The sequence below is a fragment of the Mustelus asterias genome, chromosome 11 (genome assembly GCF_964213995.1).
Source record: "Mustelus asterias chromosome 11, sMusAst1.hap1.1, whole genome shotgun sequence".
NCBI lineage: Eukaryota > Metazoa > Chordata > Chondrichthyes > Carcharhiniformes > Triakidae > Mustelus > Mustelus asterias.
In genome coordinates, this window is record NC_135811.1 from 30,982,975 (window position 1) to 31,004,351 (window position 21,377).

The window sequence follows — 21,377 nt, forward strand, 5'->3', positions numbered from 1 at the left end:
TTTGAAAGTCCACTGAATTGAAAAGACTCTGCAAATATCTGGCCTTGAGAGAAGAATGAAGGTCATATCTCTTATGTTTCAGACATCAGGCCAAATGGGTGAGGAAAAGGAAAAAATAAAGGTAGAACATGCATGAAAATAAGAAATAGGATCAGATATGGTGTAAGCAGGATTGTTGACTTCTCTATCAGCCTATCTGGCACTACTAGAAATTTTACCCCCCTTAGATCCTCAAAATGATGGCCGGGATTCTCCCAAAAAAATTCTAAGTGCCGAATTCACATAGAAACTGGAGTGAATTCCATTGGGTTTTTTTGGCAGGATTTTCAAAAGAATTTCCCACACTCTGTGCACTGCTGAGTGCCTCAGCGTGCGTCACGATAAAAATCAGTGGGTGGGGCCTATTCCCGCTGGAGAGGCCGGCAGCATAGCGCTGAGTGGGCCATTGCACATGCGTTGATCTGTCACAGCGGAGATTGGCGCATTCGCAGTAGCCCCGCACTGCCGGTCTCCCGATCACTGGCCTGCCCTGCGACCCCGCAATGCTGCCCCTTTGACCCCCATCCGCAACTGCTGGCATTCCAGATGTCTCCGGGCCAGCCCTGACCTCCCCTCACCCTGGCCCGCCTCAATTTCTTCCCTACCAGCCCCGATCTCAATGATCTCCCCCAGCCCCTACCGGCAAACCTGACCCCCCAATTGCACCCCCCACCCCACCAGCAACCCCAATCTCCCGCACCCCCTCACAGTCCAGACCCCTTCGGCAGGTCAAACTCCCTGCCCCGATGGCCAGTCCCGGTCAGTCCTTCCCTCCCTCTGTCACCAATCCCAAATGGAGAGTGGCTGTAAGATTCCCCACCCCCACTGATCTCCCCCCACAATAGGCCCCACCCCCTCTGGCTCCAACCCTTGGCACTGCTTGATGCCTGGTGGGCAGTGCCAAGGTGCCCCTTGGGCATTTTCACTTTGCCCCCTTGGGCAGTGCCAGGGGGCCAGGCTGACACTGCCAAGCTGGCAATGTCCAGGGGGCAGCCCCCTTACTCCTGATCTCCTTGAAGGCCTCTATGGCCTCCCTTCACTCTAGCAGGGTCAGGCCGCCAGTTCCCCGTTAGTGGGGAGCTGCTGTAAACCCCGCTGGGGTGAAACACTCCTGGTGGGGGGAGGAAGAAGGTTAGCAGGCCTGGACACTTCAGTTCCGGTCCCGCCAAGGGGATGCAAAATTGAATTTACATATTTTAATCAGCTGTCTGCCGATTTCTGGCATGGGGCTGACGATGCGGAATTCCGGTGGCCAGAGACGTGATGAGGCCATGACACCAAGGGGGAGCCCACTAAACAGCCTCCGCTTGTGTCTCCCGGCCCGCTGCACTGCTGGGAGAATCAGCCCTGATATATTTTTATTATTTATCATAGATTTGCAGTGATTTAAAAAATGATAGATACTCATCCACCATGACAAAGAAAGCTGTGACTGCTAAAATGGTGACGGGGCTGGATTTTATGACCCCCTGTTGGCCGACATTTAAAATATGACAGGTGCCAGCCCGTCTCCTTCCTGCACACATTGGCCTGTTCTCCATAATGGGGAGGCTGCCCATTCCGAAGTTGACTGCCCAATTAAGCATCAATTAAGGGCCTCAATCTGCCTCCACTGCCATAAGACACTGGGCAAGAGTGAAAAGGCCGTTTTTGAAAGATTTCTTTGAAAATGTGAGAAGGAAATTAAGGGGTTCATCATTGGGGAGGGGGGGGGGGCGGTCATTCTTTGTGAGCATCAGGGGCACTCCTCCCAAGATATCATTCCCCTGACATTCCTTCTCCCTGCCTGGCTTCCAAACGGGATGTTGGATTTATGTCACATTATCAGTAACCCCCACAGCTTGCCTCCTGGGCTTGCAGAATCTCACTAGCTGTTCTGTCTGGAGACAATACACATCTCTTTAACCTGTGTTTAATGCTCTCTCCACCCACATTGTCTGTACCTTTAAGACCTGGCTGGCTTTAGGGATTCGCATTCTAATCAGTATTCTGTAACTTGATTTTGTGTCTGTGCCCTGTTTGAGAGCACATTTCCACTCCATCTGACGAAGGAGCAGCGCTCCGAAAGCTTATGGTATTTGCTACCAAATAAACCTGTTGGACTTTAATCTGGTGTTGTGAGACTTCTTACTGGCTTCCAAAGCCCAGCCTCCCCCACCAATTCCCCACCCACCACCCTCCCTCAGTGCCTACTGATAACCATGAAACCATTGTCAATTGTTGGAAAAACCCATCCGGTTCACTAATGCTCTTTAGGGAAAGAAATCTGCCGTCCTTATCTGGTCTGGCTTACATGTGACTCTAAAGCCATAGCAATGTGACTAACTCTCAACTACCCTTAGGCAAGTAGGGATGGGCAATAAATTCTGGCCAGCCAGCGACACCTAATAAAAAGAAAACTACTGAGGTCTGGCACTGCTGGGACTGTAAATTGGCCAGAAGCTCTGAGGGGCTGGACTTCCTCCCACTGAGGGATGTCCGACCCTTACCACGTTTAGCAAATCCCCAGCGTGTTGTTGCTGTGGGGCAGGATTTTTAAAAGTCAGTCCACTCTCCTCCACCCCTGCAAAATCTAGCTCATTGAACTAGATATCGAAGCCCTAAACAAATAACATAATTTAAAAAGTTAGAATGTGAACCGTTGCCCTAAATGATGAAGATGGCATGGAATTCATCATTATTCATAAGTGTGTATTATGTTCACTTATGCTTTTATAAAAATAATATAAAACTGTTAACCTCGCAGCAAATGAACCTGTCAGGTCAATTGCAGGGACAGAGAGATTAACAGGAAACTGCTCCTTAGTCGCTACAATTGATGACCTAGTTGTGGAAATCAGCAACATATTTTCATGGTCTACTAATTACATTTGTGGTGTGGAAACAATTTGATTGTTTTGTACTGAGAATGGTCAAAATCTACATAATGTACCTTGGCTCAAACATCTGGTCGGTGATGTTCATAGAAAACAATGTTTTTATTTTAATTCTTGAAGATATTTTAGTCTTGTGTACAAGTTACACATTTTCATACACATAAACAAATCACAGCATCATTTCTACTCCTTCAGCTCTCCATTTATATCAACTAGAATTTATGTATTTTTGCTGGAGGAAATTTTTTAAACCCTAACAGACTTTTGAAACTGATGGAAAGTTCTCAAATATTATTTTAACTTTAATTTTACATGTGGGATAAACAGGACCCCGAGTCTTTAATGACTGAATACTTCAAATTCTGTTTTAATGCATGAGATTCTGACTTTAATTAGATTTTTGTGTTTGCATTCTTTGGTTCTGTCCATTCTTTTGGCAAAAATGACAAACCAATTGCTTTACTGAAAGATTGAGTGAAATTGATGGAAGTCATGCAATCATATAATTGTACTCTATTTAAATTTGCTATTTTGGGATATATTAATATTGATTTTTGCCAAGATGGGATGACTTGACAGCCCTTTTCCCTATTCTGGGATTCCCTACTCCATTCCTGGGCTCTGTGATTTTCAGGAGTGCCTTTTAAGGGCGTGGGCTAGTTCAGGTTGCGACGTTGTACTCAGCCCTAGCTGGCTCCATTGCAGAGACAAGCATAACCTATTCCTCTGCAATTCTCATGGAGTCGGTCCAAGTTTTTCAAGTGTTGTGGTTCGATGAGTCATGAGCCCTAGGCTGCAGGAGATGATCTTTAAAAAAGTAAGTTCAAAAAGTTCTCCGTATGCCTCCACCCATCTTCATGCCGCCACATATCCCCTATGCCCTTCCACCCACATCTTAAGAGCCCACATGTCATGCCATGCTATGCCACTTAACCCACTCCACGGCCCCTCATACAATGATATCCTCCCAGCCATTCCCCATGCCTCCGCATCCCCCAATGCAAATTATGGCACCTCCATGCCCTTGAGCCACTGTATACTCTATAGAACCAATGAACCCGATTGTGACAATAGGATGTGTGAAAAAAAGCTTTAAAAACAGTCATTCGTTACTTTATGCTATGTTTTTTAAAAAGCCCTTTCACTGCAGTCCATTTAAACTGTGAATCATTCGGCCCCTAAAATATCAATAAAAGAAACTGCAAGCACTTGAAACTTCTTAGCCTTGTGTAAATAAACATTCTGCAATTGGCAACAGACACCAGTGAGCCAGAGATGTCAATCAAACTATGTTTTCTCTAGGGTTCAATAGAGTCATGGATGTCTGGACACTTAAACAAGAATGACTGTTTTTCTAAACCTTCCTTTTGCACATCCTATTGTCATTATAAGCTTAATTGGTTCTATACACTAGGCCAATGAACAGATAAGTGTTTGACATGGGGGCTTAAGAGGCCATGTGGGGTGGATAGAGATCCATAGTTTGGCATGGGGGAATGAAGGGGATGGGTAGGGGGCAGAGCCTAGTATGTGGGGCATAAGGTGGCATGATGGAGAATGCGTGAAGGGTGAAGGGGTGAGGACTGGGGGGCCTTTCTACTTTTATTTTAACCGGGATGATGTCTCACTGGACCAATGTGAGCCTTTTTAACAGCCTGTCAGGGCACCGGCAATCTCTGTGAGTTTGTCTGATCTCTTTCCCGAGTCAGCTGGCCTAAGTGCAGCTGGACATGCTCCCGCCACCACCTCCCCACTCCCCCCCCCCCCCCCCCCCCTCCAACTTGCAACCCAGCAATAAAACTCTTGCCCTTACAGGCACTTTCTCCCGAGGTGGGCGGGCCCGAGCTGGGAATTTTCCCAACTCCCACTACCAGCCTGATGATGGCAGGTTGCTGGTTTATTAGCTCATGTATGGAAGGCTTCTAATGTTTATCGATCTGTGGGAACATTTCATGATTTCGCTCCCACAGCCAATTAAATATTCGGTACATTATGAGAGTGGCCTCACAGGAGTGGTGCATGTATTATAGCGGTCCGTACACAACCTTTTGTGTAAATGATAACTGCACATTTGACAGCCGGGTGTTACTGGAACTGTTTTGTGCTACTTAATTTCTGCATGACCCCAGGGCTATGGGTGCAGTTAGCTCTTCCTGCAATTAGTATTCATGGCTACCTAAGCAGAACTAATGCAGCAAATCTCCTTTACTTTGAGGTTTGCATTTCAAGATTTGATGCCTTTAGGAGTATTTGACTTTGCTGGCAGGATCTTAGTATTTTTACTCTGCTCCTTCACAGGTTATAAATATTTACTTTGAAGATCAAAGCCTTAAATTAAGGTTTGTGTTTAATATTGGAATCATTGTAACTTTAGAAAAGCTACAATAGTCTATTAACAACTATTTATACCTTTCAGTAACTGATACTATTCTAATGAAATGTCATTTACATAATAGCTGTGGAAGAAAAGGTTCACTCTTAATCCAAGATTTGGGATCTGCGAAAGATTCCTACTGTTGCTTTGCCTGTTGCATGTGCAAGGAGACAAGATTAGAATTCGGATAGTGAGCTGCTCCTCAATTCTTTCAGTAAATAACTGACATATTATGACAGGCAGGACTCAAGTTCATCTGTGGTCTACACTGAGAGTACCTCATCTCAGCTAGGGTACCAGTTGATTAGGCAGTTGGATTACAGTCAAGAGCCCAGAAAACTTCCCAAGTAAACAAATAAACTTTAGAACTGCTATCTCAACAGATGTCTGGATTGAATACAGAAAAGCAACGGGAAAAGATTAAACGTTTACATATTATTATTATAGGAGGCTACTCTTTCAGTAGTGTGAAGTGTGTACCCCACCTTTTTATCCATTATCTGAACTTTTTAAACTCATCTGAAGACTTTTCCATATTTACAAGGTTGATCTTTTTACCTGTCAGCTCGTTAGTTGGCAGAAGTAACAATCTGGGAAAAACGGCCGGGATTCTCCCAGCCCACTGCACAGCACGTGTAGTGCAGCGAGCCGGGAGACAAAGGCGGAAGACCTGTAGCGGGAATCGCGACTGGCCAATCACAAGTCTCCCAGGCCCTTTCTCCCATGTAATCAGCCCCGCGTCGGAAATCAGCATGGGGTTGATTACTATATGGGAATTGTCATTCCTATATGATTAGCGAGCCTGGGATGGTAGTTTCCAGCTCTGCTAGTGTCTCCACCCCCCCACCCCCCGCCCACCCCCCCCCTCCCCCCCCACCCCCCGTCCCCACCATGCCGGGAGAGATTCCCATTAGTGGGGTTTCCAACTGCTCCCCACTGTTGAGGACCAGGTGTGCTTACTCGGCTGTTGGGGACAGAGGCCATTGATGTGAGGCCCCCCAGGAGATCGGGGCAAGGGGTGCCCCTTGGGCAGTGCCAGCCTAGCACTCCTAGACCCGCTGCGCACTCTGCAATGGGATTGCTGGGGTTGGGATGGAGAAGATGATTGGGGCTGCACATGGAGGGGGGGAATAGAATGGGAAACAATTGGGTGACCAGCGATTGGGAGGCCAGTACGCGTGTGCCGATCTCCCCACTGATAGATCGGCGCATGCGCAGTGACCCCTTCAGCACTAAACTGCCAGCCTCTCCAGTGGGATAAGGCTCCACCCCCCACTTTCCGGCATGAATCTCTCTGATGTACAGAACGCGGAGATTAGTTCAGCTAAGTATGCCCAAAAAATGGGAAACTCTCCCGTTTTCCTGCCTGTTAGGCACTTCGTTTCTTTTGGGAGAATCCCGACCAATATTTTTTAAAGGGTAATTACATCCTCCAATCACAGCACTGCCATAACTCACCAATATGAACACAGATACATACGGACATGGAGCTGGAGTAGGCCATTCAGCCCTTCAAACCTGCTCTGCCTTTTAATAAGATCATGGCTGATCTGATAGTAACCTCAAATCTGTATCCCGCCAACCCCCAATACTATCTCCCCTTTGTTTATCAAGAAACTTTCCACCTTTGCCTTAATAATATTCACCAACTCTGCTTCCACCACCTTTCAGGAAGAGAGTTCCAAAGACTCACAGTCCTCTGAGTGAAAATGTTTCTCCTCATCTCTGTTCTAAATGGACGACCCCTTATTTTTAAACAGGGACTCCTAGTTTTAGATTCTCCCACAAGAGGAAACATTCTCTCCACATCCACCCCGTCAAGACTCCTCAGGATCTTCCATGTTTAAATCAAGTCACCACTTGCTCTTCTAACTCCAGCAGATACAAGCCTAGCCTGTCTAACCTGTCCTCAGAAGACAATACACCCATTCTAGGTATTATTTTGGTAAACCTTCTCTGAACTGTTTCCAACACATTTACATTCTTCCTTAAATAAGGTGACCAATACAGTACTTCAAATGTGGTCTCACCAGTGCCTTGTAAAACTGAAGGATAACCTCCCTATTTTTGTATTCAATTCCCCTCGCAATAAATAATAATGTTCCATTAGCTTTCCTAATTACTTGCTGTACCTGCATATTGGCCTTTTGTGACTCATGCACCATGACACCCAGATCCCTCTGCAGTTCAGAACTCGACAATCTCTCACCATTTAAATAACATACTTCTTTTTTATTCTTTCTGCCAAAATGGGCAATTTCACATTTTCCCACATTATACTCCATTTGCCAGATCTTTGCCCATTCACTTAACCTTTTCGCATCTTTTTGTACCCTCCTTATGTCTTTTTCACAACTTAGTTTCCGACCTTTATGTCATCAGCAAATTTGGTAACCATCCCTTTGAACGCTTTTCTTCAAGGCATTATATAAATTGTAAACAGTTGAGGCACACCAGTAGTTACATCTTGTCAACCTGCAAAGGCCCATTTATGCCTACTCTCTGCTTCCTTTTAGCCAGCGAATCTTCAATCTATGCCAATATGTTACCCCTGACAACATGAGCTTTTATTTTCCGCAATAACCTTTCTTGTGACACTTTATGAATGCCTCCTGCAATCTAAGTGCAGTATATCCTCTGGTTCCCTTTTACCCCCATTACAAGTTATTTCCTTAAAGAACTCCAATAAGTTGGTTAAACATGATTTACCTTCCATAAAACCATGTTACAAAGAACAAAGAACAATACAGCACAGGAACAGGCCCTTCGGCCCTTCAAGCCCGTGCCGCTCCCTGGTCCAAACTAGACCATTCTTTTGTATCCCTCCATTCCCACTCCGTTCATATGGCTGTCTAGATAAGTCTTAAACGTTCCCAGTGTGTCCGCCAATGTTGACTCTGCTTCCAACACCTCTGCCTGATGTTCCTCAGCCTCTTGCTGACTCTCCACCATAATTTGGAAGGGAGATTTAAGGGGTCCACCCTTGAACTCAGACCTCCCAGGTGTCTCTTCCCCAGTTGTCCCCCCCCAAGTGCCAGGGAGCTCGGCTAAACCTGTCTCCTCTTGCTGCGGACATCTGTCCAAATGATGACCACCAGATTGTGACACTCTTCCTAAACTACTAGATGGGTGGCACGGTGGCACAGTGGCTAGGGATCCAGGTTCAATTCCAATCTTGGGTGATGGCCTGTGTGGAGTCTGCACATTCTCCCCGTTTGTGTATGGGTTTCCTCCGGGTGCTCCGGTTTCCTCCCATAGTCCAAAGATATGAAGTTAAGTTAATTGGCCATGCTCAATTGCCTTAGTGTACCACAACGGTAGGTTAGAGTAGATTAGCAAGGCAAATGCATGGGGTTACTGGGGTAAGGCCTGGGTAAGATGTTCTGTTCGAGAGTCAGTACAAACTTAATGGGCCAAATGGCCCCCTTCTGCACTGTAGGGATTCAATAATTTGATGATAATGCCCACCAAGGTGTGTGTACCTGAGCTGGTAGAGGGTGCAGCTCTTGTTTTCACCTTGCTCCTGGCCCCTCTCTGGGATGTGGGGAGTCCTCCTGCTCAGGGTTGGCCTCTTCCTAGGTGCACCTGTACAGGAGAGAATGCAAGTCACAGCATTGGTTACCTCCAACATGGAGGCACATTTGACCCTCAGCTTTCCATAGAATGGTTGGATCCTTACGAGATGGATGCCCCAGTCCAAGTTCCCCATCGCCAATGGCACGGTCCTGCTCCACTCCTGTGAGTTCAGATGTCTCCTCGAACTCGGTGAGAGATCTCTCATGTGGGCGATATCCCCCCTTCCCCCCCCCCCCCCCCCCGTCCCCCACCCCCCTTATCTTCAGCCAACCTCTGCAGTTGTGATTGATCTTGCCCTAATCAAAGACAACAGAACATGAGTTTGAGAGCAATTGTGTGTTGCACGCATTTGTTTGAATATTGCAGTTTGGTTCATTTCTCATACTTCCCCTTGTAAATTAGCCCACTTCCGTGTGGCAGGTGTGAATCGTACGGCAGGTTTATAGACCAGCTTCTTCTAGAAAGCTGAGCCCAACTACATGCAAGGAGAAGGTTCAGACAGGCATCTGATTTGCGGGGGTCATTCATTCCCCACTGAGCCTAAACCTTGGTATTTAAATAAATAAAGTGTATTATTTGAATAAATGACAGCAGCCATATTAAATCTGGAGAGATGCCCGGAGATGAAAGTGTGACAGTGAAAGATAACAAAGATCTGATGGAGAAATAATAATAGAATAAAATAAAGCAAGGGGATAATGTATAGTACAGTGCAGTAGGTGTGGTAAAATAATCAGTTTGACTACTTGCATGGGTTTCACTTAATCCATTTAAGATCAGCTCTTTTTCTAGTTTATCTGTTTTCAAGCCGTTGAATTTCAGATATAAATGAATGACAGTCACTGTATAAAAAGTTCATTTTTTAATACGGCTGAGGGTACATGTGTAAGGTGCAGTTCAGGTGGCTGAAAGGCAGATTTTATTTAACGTTCATTTACGATGCAGATGATGCCAGCTCCTGGGCATCCTAGCCAATTGCATTCATCACATTAATGAGCCCACAATATATGCATAATAAATAATGCACACAATGTTGCGTAGAATTTTCTTTCAGAGGATTGCATATACCATGCAGGAATTAAATTTGGAACTGGTGCAGCCAGTAAAAGACAGTTTTACCAAATAGGAATGAAAATCATAGTGGCAAAAAATTTAAAAAGCAGTGAGGCTATATTTGGGACTGGAATTAGACCCCTCCACTTACTCATGTCCTCTAAAATATGGAAGGACATTACAGAACACTTGATACCAATTCATACACGAAACAGATTGGCAATGACACCCAGAAGTGGTAGAATTACCTTAAGTGGAGAATCAATTGGCTTGTGTTAAGTGTAGGTTGGCACGAACTGGAGGCACTTACATTCACCCACCTATGATACCCCAGAAGAGGAGGCTTTGTGCTTCCCCCTAGAGAAAATAGAAGATATTGGTTGTCGCGTACTCCCATGATGACACAAATAACTTCAATAAATGGTTGCTTTGCCAGCAACACCCACATCGCATGACCGAAAATGTTTTAAAAATTACAAAGACCTCCCCTTGTGCCAACACAATTTATCAAACCAAAATTAGGCACAATGACGGTGATCCTCCTACTGATGACACAAGCTTGAAATTACGTTTTACATGCATGGCAATTAAATCCAATGGTCCATTTTACACGATTGAGGCCACCATAATTTTTCTTTAGCCATAAAAGCAAGAGTGTAATTTTTATGTTTATCTATCTTGGGCCTTCTGTGCTACCAACTTGTTCCTAGGCTGAGGGCCAAAGCTGTCTGTTCTCTTTTAAAATCGATTTGCTATGAAATTGTGGCCAATCTTCAATTGTTATTGTCTAATTTATCCTTTCCCCTTTAGGTAACCACTCCAACAGTACAGGTAAGATAACCTTGCCTTTCATAGTAAAGGAAACGTTAAAAAAAGTGTAATATACAAACATGATCTTGTTATCAGCTAGTGGAATTGCTTGTTATTAATATACTTGTGATGACTTCAGCCAGGCTAATGAGGTTGGCTTGCTGGAGTATGAACTACCTGACGAGTCCTCTGTCTGCCCCTCTACCGCGGCTACATTCGCGGCCAGGTGTCTCTGGAGAGGGAGCATGCGGTGTCCACGGGCGCGGTTGACGCCTTCCGCGACCGCTGGGCGCCGCAGGGGCTGGGGTGTATTATCGACCCCGATAATCACCTTTTGGTTTGACGTTTTAAGTTTCCTTTCGACTTTGATTTTGGTTCGGGCTGTTCCCCCCTTCCTTTTGGGGAGCCGCCCCTTTTACTTTGTCCCTAAGTTAATTTGAGTTCGTTTACTTGATTGGTGCCGAAAAAGCTACCTGACGAGTCCTCTGTCTGCCCCTCTACCGCGGCTACATTCGCGGCCAGGTGTCTCTGGAGAGGGAGCATGCGGTGTCCACGGGCGCGGTTGACGCCTTCCGCGACCGCTGGGCGCCGCAGGGGCTGGGGTGTATTATCGACCCCGATAATCACCTTTTGGTTTGACGTTTTAAGTTTCCTTTCGACTTTGATTTTGGTTCGGGCTGTTCCCCCCTTCCTTTTGGGGAGCCGCCCCTTTTACTTTGTCCCCAAGTTAATTTGAGTTCGTTTACTTGATTGGTGCCGAAAAAGCTACCTGATGAGTCCTAATTGATGGTTAAATCAGGGAGTCTTATGCTCCCTATTTAAAGCAGGTGTGTCAATCTCCCAACCTGCATTCTGCAGGGAGTAACTGGAGGGCTGGCTGTGTACAGATGTATGGTGTAAATAAAGTAACTTGGTGACGGGACTTTTGCCTCTGTGGAGTTATTATAATACTGCTGTATATTATTCCTTGTTCTTTCTCTGAAAATACACTTTTGGAAGCTAGGTGGCTTTACTAATACCATTGGAAATAAACTCATTCAATCCCAATAGTAGCAATCATTAGATTCTAAATGGAGTTTGAGTTCTGTTATTTAAACTGATCAGAGTTTAACAAAAGCTGACTAACTTTTAGAGGCAATTTAAGTATTTGTAGGTTAACAATCACATGATGCTTTAACAATAATTATTTGGTGAACAGGTCTTAGAACAGCCAATGCTGACTGTCTTTCTCCGTGAGGAAGTAACTCCATGCAGTAAAATACGTGAATAATTCAGTGTGTGGGAAGATAATGGGCAAAAAATTGTTCCATGCAACAGTGCTCCAAGTATCATTTAAGCAGTGCAAACTTCAAATATTTTAAAGCTAAGAAACTGTTCCATTTATTTCTGCAACAGTGATGACGCCTCCCCTGTACTGATTTCCACAACTTGCTCCCCCCTCCCCCCAACCCTCCCACTCCCGGTGGGTTACTGGCAGAGTGCAGTAGCATTGCAACCAGCTAACAAAAAATATCCTGCTCTAGAGCCTCTCTTAAACTATCATAAAGGCTGCTGCTGCAGGGCCATCATCCTTTTTGAGATATACTATTTTTGTAAAGAAGGAAAATAATTGATGGCTGACCTTTTAGGGATGTTCGTCTGAAACCTAAATGTCTTTTTATTCAAAGTGTGAACAATTGCCATAATTTCTTTTCTTAGTCACCTTATTCCAGCAGCAACAAAGATGGCAGTGGCAAGAAATCTTAAATATTTTTTAATAGAAACATAGTGTTGCAGGTAATGATGAATCTAGGGCATGCATTAAAAAGAAATGACCTGGTTATTGGCTTGTAATAGTGTTTAATGCCAGCTGAATTGGTTTCAGTCAGTCAGACTTTACTCAGCTGTTGGAAATCATTTCAACTTAGAAATGAGTGCTTTCAGTAATGCATACAAATGTGGGAGCGAAAATGTCAACCTTGGGCAATAGGTTTTACAAGAATAGTTGTTTCTGTAGTTAATATACAGAACCACCAAAATGTAGATGTGGGCACAAAAATATTGCTATAACTATTAGCTTTGCAAAAATAATGTGCAATTTGTTGTAGGAATTAAGATATGATTAAGAGTTGATGCAATCTATTCATATAGTGATGGTGGATTGTTCCCAATGAAGTGCTTAAAGGTCAACTTTACCATAATAACTCAGAGAGGCTTTGAGGTCTCTTTCCATTATAATAAATTTTTGTGTCCATTTAAGCGAAGCTGCAGGGGCCAGAAGATTTATCGAAGTTTCTTATTATCTAAGCCGAGAGCAAAGCTGAGCAATTTTCCTTCTATTTGTTAAAAAATATATATTTGCATATCTTAATATCTTGTAAGATATTACAAGATTAACTCACCAAGACTGGAAATGTTTTGGGATCTTTTAATTAGGTCACTTATTTATGTGTAAATGTATTTAGCAATCCACAATCATAAAGGCCACCTTTAGGTTCATTGAGACGATACTTACCACACGGGGAAACTCAGGAGGGTCAATCATTGCAAGAGACTCAAATTCATTCTGTAAGAAACTGAGAAGCAAAAATAAATTTCTAAAATAGGATGAGGCCAATTTCAAAAGAATCTGCCAAGATAATCACACCTGTTAAAGAAAGGCAAAATGGAAAGGTGGCAATTCTATATCCACAGATTACTTTTGGCACAAACAACATTACATGGTTGAATGCCGACAGGATTTTACATTGATAAATGTAGGGGGTGCTTCTCTGACTTCGCCCGCCTCGTGCCGATCGTGCCAATCCCGGAGAATAGCGTGCGGGCCTAAAAATCAGTTTTGTGCCCAGCGCCAAACAGTTTGCAATTATCCCAGCCCCTTTCCAGTTGTGCAAACCAGATCACACCCAGGAAGAGCGCGAGGCCGGTTTCCATGAGATTGACTAGATCTCATTAACGAGTTTGGCATGTGATCGTCCCACCTCTCGGAATGCTTCCCGCTGTCCGGCGGGAGGTCATGCCAGCATGAAATACTTCGATGGCCATTCTGGGAGGCTCAGAGGCCATGCAGGGTGGCCAGGGGCATGGCCATGCAGTGCCCATCGGGCATGCTCACCTGGCACACTGGCAGTGGCAATCAGACACCCTGACAGTGGCCATTAGGCACCCTGGCGGTGCAAGTTGGGCACTACCAGTATGCCAGGGGCAGTTCCAAAGTGGTGGGGCCTGGGTGGGAGCTATGACAAGGGGACTATGACAGGGGTCCTGAAGGGAGAGCATGTTGGGAGTCATGGGGGCCCATTGGGAAGGCCCTAATGCCGGCTACCTGTGTCGTGGAGGGGGTGAGGAGGGACCATGCTGCCAATGTGGGGCGGGGGATTCCTGATATCTGTGGGGGCAGGGAGGGGGTCGCCCAGTGCACAATGAGATCGGGGCACCCTTGTGAAAAGGTGCCCAAGCATTCTGAAGTCGGGCTTACTGGCATGTTTAGGCTTCCTGCACCACCTCCCCCCCCCTCCCCCCTCCCCCTCCCTGACACACAACTCACTGCGCTCCAAAAAAGTGACAATGTGGGAGGATTGTGGTGAGGAGGGTGCCTGAGAGACTGGCATGGATCGCTCCTGTTTTGTCGCCATTTTGTCATTTTTTTGGGGGGGAAGAATTCAGCCCATCCTCTCTTGTGTTTCGCCACATCACCTTAACTTCAGAAAATTATTATTCTGGAAAATTTTGAAAGAAGCAATTCAAAACTCTCCAAAAAGGGGAGAACTCCCCTTTTCACTTTCTTCTACTGTGTTGCCACTAGAAACCATTTTCTTTACAATCTGTTCGAGTGTTTCCATTTGCCTTCCCCATCCATTGTGGGGCAGGAAAAATACATTTTGCAGTGAAAACTCAGCTTTAGTGCAACAAAATACATGTTTGAATACATTTTACCTTGGTGAGTTTTAGTATTTGGCATAAATCACAAGAGAAAATTTTTCCTCAACACAACATATTTAGAATATCCATAGCCTTTGATTTCAATCATACTGTTATATAAACTGATATAAGTAGGATAACTGATTCTGGGTCACTGGCTGTGCCTTCGTAGAAGTGTGTTGTTCGCAGAGAGGCACAAATCCACCACATTCATCATGTTTAATTTGTAGACTTCTAATACTTTTGGTAACTATAGTTTTCAGTAATGCAAATAAATAAGGCAAGCTCTGGCAATAGTTCTTTCTAGTAATGGTTGTGTCTGCAGCTTATGCAGGGTATTATGAATATTACACAATGCACAAGAAAATATATAACAGATATGGTACATTGTTGATTGCAAATTTCCTTTATGAAATGAGTATTTGTTGTCATTTCACTCTGAAAATTATAAATGGAGGGATTTGCAATGCAGTTTATCATTTACATTTGTACTATACGAAGAACAGTAACCTGGGAAGACATAATTCTTGCTTTGAATTAATTGGAATTTCTGTAAAAGCAATAATAAAATAAATATGTTTTTTTACAACAGCCTTTTATTCCATTTATATTTGTAGGACCTTTCTGAATGATACTGTGCTCTGACCTAGGGGGTGTGTGATAACTGAAAGCGTTTGCCGATTGTCACATAGGATGTAAATCAGTGTTAGTAAAACAGGCAGTTGACAGTTTCACAACAAAACCAGCTGTACATAAGAGCCTTTGAATTGAATAGGCACCAAAAACCTCCTTAAATGCGATGCGTTATGGTTTGGGGTTTTATTTTGTGCGATTCTCCAGCAGGTACCGGTATATAGTGCAGTTCAAACTTCAGAACATGCTAATATGTTCAACATTAGTAGCAGGGGATGAAAATGCAGTTCAGCCAAGGGAAAATAATTACAGCAATAATAAGTGTAATTCATAGTAATGGCTCAGTTGAATTTCACACCATAGCTCAAAGCACTTACATTTAATTAATGTAGTTTTCGCTGGTCCTACTAAAAAGGTTTTTAGCAGAAAATTGATAATGTAACTACAGCGTTTCTTATTGTGAATGCAATTATTTCTGTAAAAGCAGTAATAAAACAAGAATATTACAGGGCTGCATGTGCATATATCTGCGAGAGGCTGTTTGCGATGCTCTGTGGGTCTGCAGAATGTTTATGCATGTGTGTTTCCCAGACGGTTTAATTAAACCTGAACTTGACTGAATTTTGTAAAATATACAAATGATTCAACATCAATTAGAATAAACCTCCTAGCTCCTAAGCAGGATAATAATTCATTTACATCTGCAGGCTCCCATTAGATGACATCATGCATATGCAAAGGAGGTCAAAATGGAGCAAAACAGGTAATAAAATGAAGGACTGATTATTTTATCAATTTAAAAATCAATTATGATACACAGCCCTATTCATCTCATTAGTGTATAGTTGTTGCGCCTGTAGATTTTGGTGTCTTGTCCTTGTTTCCAGTAAGGATCATTTCCTTTTCTCAATGCCTGTTGCAACATTCAAAACAATTGTGGCACAATTTCCTCTGGGTGATTTCTGTGGAGAAATGCTAAACATTTTTAAAAAAGCAGCATGTTTACAATTTTGTTAGTTCTACTGAGCAGATTTTTCTTTTCGTTATTTGTTTAGAAGTTTACACAGATAATTCCATGGCAGGTGCCCAATTGCTCACTGGGCATCCATTCATTTATTAAAGGCCGCAGAAGCCTAAAATCAGCTCATTCTTGTGTGGGCAGCGAGCGATGTTGGTCCTGGTGGGTTCAGTACAAGGACCACATTATTAGCCTGAAGTTGGAAGAGAAAATGGGCTTTCACACTGTTAATGTTGTGTTGTGAGAAAGCTGCATAATTTCTTTTTCAGTCTTGGTCGTTATGCGAACGCAGGAGGAATTTGTCATTTTTGTTTGGAGTCATGCTCAACAAATTTCCTCAGCAATACCGTGCTCTTTTAATTTTGCTGAAAGGACTATTGGCTGCCCCCTGCTGGCGAACATGATTATCTTCCATGAGTCCAAAGATGGCTAATGAGGCCAATCCGGGATCTGCAGCTTTTTAGCATGAAGGGCATGTGGGATGCTTTGTCGTGTATTTGATAGTTGGGTCGTGGTGTGTTCTTTTTTGCTGCCTTCACTTTTCCTCTTCACTTTATTGCCATTGGGTCTCAAAATGATGGGATCCTTCCCACAGACTCTGTCACCAGCTGGTTCAGTCCAAGGCGATAGTCTCCCAGGAGTTGATGTCAATGCTGCGTTTCTACATATTGGCTTTCAGCAAATCCTTGAAGTGCTTCTTCTGTTCTCCTCTAGTGAGTCTGCACTGACTGAGCTGAGAGTAGAAGGTCTGCTTTGGAAGCCTAATATCTGACATCTAAACTATATCACCAACCCAACTAAGCTAACAATGGATGCTCATAGGCTCGATGCTTGTGGTACCTGCTTGAGCGAGGAGACTGATTTGGTTTGGATCTGAGTTGTCTCTTGGTACCCCCGTGAGGATGGCGTGTTTTTTTTGCACTGCTGAAGCAGCTTTACATTGATAATTCCCACTGCTAGTTCAAGTTCACTCAGTTGACCAGCGGAACGCTGAGGTGAATGATGACAGTCTTGGTGTTTGAAGTATGCGGCTACTCCGGCGGAGGGAATCGTTCCTCTGGTGGGCAGGAGGGATCGGCCGCAGACTGGCAGCGGAACCCCACCAGAGGATGATACGTCACACCCCCCCTTCTCCCACCCTCCCCCCCCCCGCCAGAGGATGATACGTCCCACCCCCCCTTCTCTCCCCCCCCCCCCCCCCCCCCCCCCGCCAGAGGATGATATGTCACACCCCCCCTCCCCCCCCAGAGGATGATACGTCCCATCCCCCCTTCTCCCCCCCCCCCCGCCAGAGGATGATACATCACACCCCCCCTTCTCCCACCCTCCCCCCCACAGAGGATGATATGTCCCACCCCCCCCTTCTCCCACCCCCCCCCAGAGGATGATACGTCCCACCCCCCCCTTCTCCCACCCCCCCCCAGAGGATGATACGTCACACCCCCCCTTCTCCCACTGCCCCCCCAGAGGATGATACGTCTCACCCTCCCCTTCTCCCACGCCCCCCCCCAGAGGATGATACGTCACACCCCCCCTTCTCCCACTGCCCCCCCCGAGGATGATACGTCACACCCCCCCTTCTCCCACCCCTCCTCCCCAACCAGAGGATGATCTGGGTCCCGCCCCCCTTCTCCCACCCCCCCCCCCTAGAGGATGAAACATCACACCCCCCCCCTTCTCCCCCTCCCTCCCCCCCGGACCAGAGGATGATCTGGGTCCCGCACCACCTCCTCCCCCCACCCCCACCCCCCCACAACCAGAGGATGACCTGGCTCAGAGAGCCGTTGAAGTCTCTGACCCCGCTCTTCGGAAGCTGCAGCGACGACTTCAGACTTTTATTTTGCAGGTGGGTCACAGCGCGGATGCGGATCAGACCCGAAGACGGTAAAGTGGGATTTGGCGGTACAGTTGGGCGCACGGTTCATGAAGTCGATTTAAATGCGTGCAAATGCATTTAAATCGTTGGGCCGCCCGATTCGGGCGCGGGTCGGACCCGTGCCCGAATCGGGTGTCGGTAAAGCCGCGATCTGCTCAGATTCGGGTGCAGATCGCGTTAAAGGCCCGACGCCCATCTTTACCGCGATTTCGGGCGCGAAGTTTTGGTAAAATCGGGCCCAATGTTTTGGCCTCAACTACTTTCTGTGGTAGTGAATTTCACAGATTCACCACTCGGTGAAGAAATTTCTCCTCACCTCCGTGCTAAAATTTTACCCCTTATCCTGAAACTATTACCCCTCGTTCTGGACTCCCCCACCATTGGGAACATTCTTTCTGAATCTACCCTGTCTAATTCTGTTAGAATTTTATATAAGTGCAGCTTCTTTGGAATGTAGACTTATTTTCTGAAGAACCATATTAATATAACAGGCACTGGGACATAGCTGAGGCTCAGTTAGTAGCACACTAACCTCTAAATCCCAAGGTTTCTGGGTTCAAGTCTCATTCCAGCCTTGAACACAGTGCAGTGCTGAGGGAGCGCTACTGTAGGAGGTGCTGTTTATCAGATGAGACGTTACACTGAGGTCCCATCTGTCTGCTCTGGTGGATATAAAAGACAGTAAGAAGTCTCACAACACCAGGTTAAAGTCCAACAGGTTTATTTGGTAGTCATGATGTGGAGATGCCAGCGTTGGACTGGGGTAAAAGACCCCATGGTACTATTTCAAAGAAAAGCAGGTGAATTGTATCCTGGCCAACCTCTATCCATCAGTAAGCATCACATTAACAGACTATCTGGTCAATATTAAATTGTTAATCACATTTATAAATGTTGGTGGAATATGGATGGATGTCTGTCATACTGACACAGCCAAATCAGAAGATAAATTGGTAAAATATAAAGATAAGGCAGAGTGTGACTGTTCATGCAGAGAAACTTTGCATGTAAAAGCAAAATTAAGTGGTAACGTTATGTAATGTGTAGTAGTCACAGATAAGAGCAGCACAGTGGCACAATGGTTAGCACTGCTGCCTTGCAGCACCAGGTCCCAGGTTCAATTCTGGCCTCGGGTCACTGTCTGTGTGGAGTTTGCACTTTCTCCCCGTTTCTATGTGGGTTCCCTCCGGGTGCGCTGGTTTCCTCCCACAGTCCAAAGATGTGCGGGTTAGGTTGATTGGCCATGCTAAAAAAAAAATTGCCCTTAGTGTCCTGAGATGTGTAGGTTAGAGGGATTAGTGGGTAAATATATAGGGATATGGGGGTAGGGCCTGGGTGGGATTGTGGTTGGTGCAGACTCGATGGGCCGAATGGCCTCTTTCTGTACTGTAGGGTTTCTATGATTCTATGTGTGTGATTATGGGAATAGGGCCTGGGTGAGATTGTGGTTGGTACAGACTTGATGGACTGAATAGCCTCCTTCTGTACTGTAGGGATTCTATTCTATGATAATTTTGGACATATTATAAGGGCCATTGAACAGTAGAATTCCGACCTCTCCAAAGGTTGGAATCACTGTTTCAACACATCAGTTGTATGTTCTGCAAGCATTTGGGTAAAAGCTTGAGCTTTGCTGTATTTGAAATTCTTGTTCTGATTGGGAGTTTCTCAAAGCGTTAATCTGTCAATGTCTTGGTGGGTATTTTTGAACTCCTAGCAGCCAACAATCCAGACTGCCTGTCCCTTTCTATAACATAACACAGTGAACTGCCAGAAAATGAAGGGGTCACGGGTGTTGCCAAGGTTTCTTACTTAATTCTGTTTGTGTGGAATGAATGTCATTCCTATCCAATTATTCCACAAAATGTTACTGGGGAATCCTGATGGCTACATGTTCATTATTAGTGAGCTCCTACCTTGGGGAAAGAGTAGGATTCACTAATGCCGCTCCCTCTTTTACAAGAAGCAAATAAGAAAACTGTTTCCCCAGCAAAAAAAAACATATTATTTGTTTCATGCATTGACTCACTAAACACTGTGTAATGTAACATATGTCACTAGACATGGCTTGAAAAAAATCTGGCTGTATAAAACTGTAATGCTGTGGGCACCTGTGGAGGATTCGCAGTGGGTGTCAGGTTCAAATGGATGGCAAAACTTGTAGGGTGGGAGCTATTCCATTTCAGTGTCACTGTGCACTCTCTGCCCAGTATCGGCAGACTGATTAACCAAAGGTGAACCCAGCAGCAAGTGCTCCTCCCAACTCTCTAAAATAACCAGGACCACTGCCCCATTGGCTGCCTTACATAGCAGAGGGACATCTCCATCCCCGATCTACCTTCATTTCACGATACGTTTGAAGGGTTTGGCCACCCAATATTGGGAAGGTCTGGTGATGTCCTGGTACTCATTTTCCATCTATAGCCCATTGGCTGGGTGGCAGGATTTCTGCCCACTGGGTGCTTGATTTCAGGGGAGATCTGACACAGCCCAGGTAAATGCCTGATTACCTAGTAATTGTGTCATACCTCCTAGAGAGAAGCAACACAGTTTCCCACCAGGTCTCCAACACAGCAGTTTCCTCATCACCATGGAAGGAGCAATGAGGGAAGGAGACAGTAAAATGACCTAACAGCCTTTTCCAAGCAACTGCTTGTAAAAATCTTCCACCTCAGTCACCAGTCGTTCTGGTAATAAGGCCAGAAATAAGACCTTCCACTTATGATATTGATCTTCCATAAATAATATCTCATCTTGTCTGTTGGCGTTATGATAGCGGGAAAATATGAGGATGTGAAAAAGATGCATAGAACATAGAACATTACAGCACAGTACAGGCCCTTCGGCCCTCGATGTTGCGCTGACCAGTGAAACCAATCTAAAGCCCATCTAACCTACACTATTCCAATATCATCCATATGTTTATCCAATGACCATTTAAATGCCCTTAATGTTGGCGAGTCCACTACTGCTGCAGGCAGGGCATTCCACGCCCTTACCACTCTCTGAGTGAAGAACCTACCTCTGACATCTGTCCTATATCTCTCACCCCTCAATTTAAAGCTATGTCCCCTCGTGCTAGCCAACACCATCCGAGGAAAAAGGCTCTCACTATCCACCCTATCTAATCCTCTGATCATCTTGTATGCCTCTATTAAGTCACCTCTTAACCTTCTTCTCTCTAACAAAAACAACCTCAAGTCCCTCAGCCTTTCCTCATAA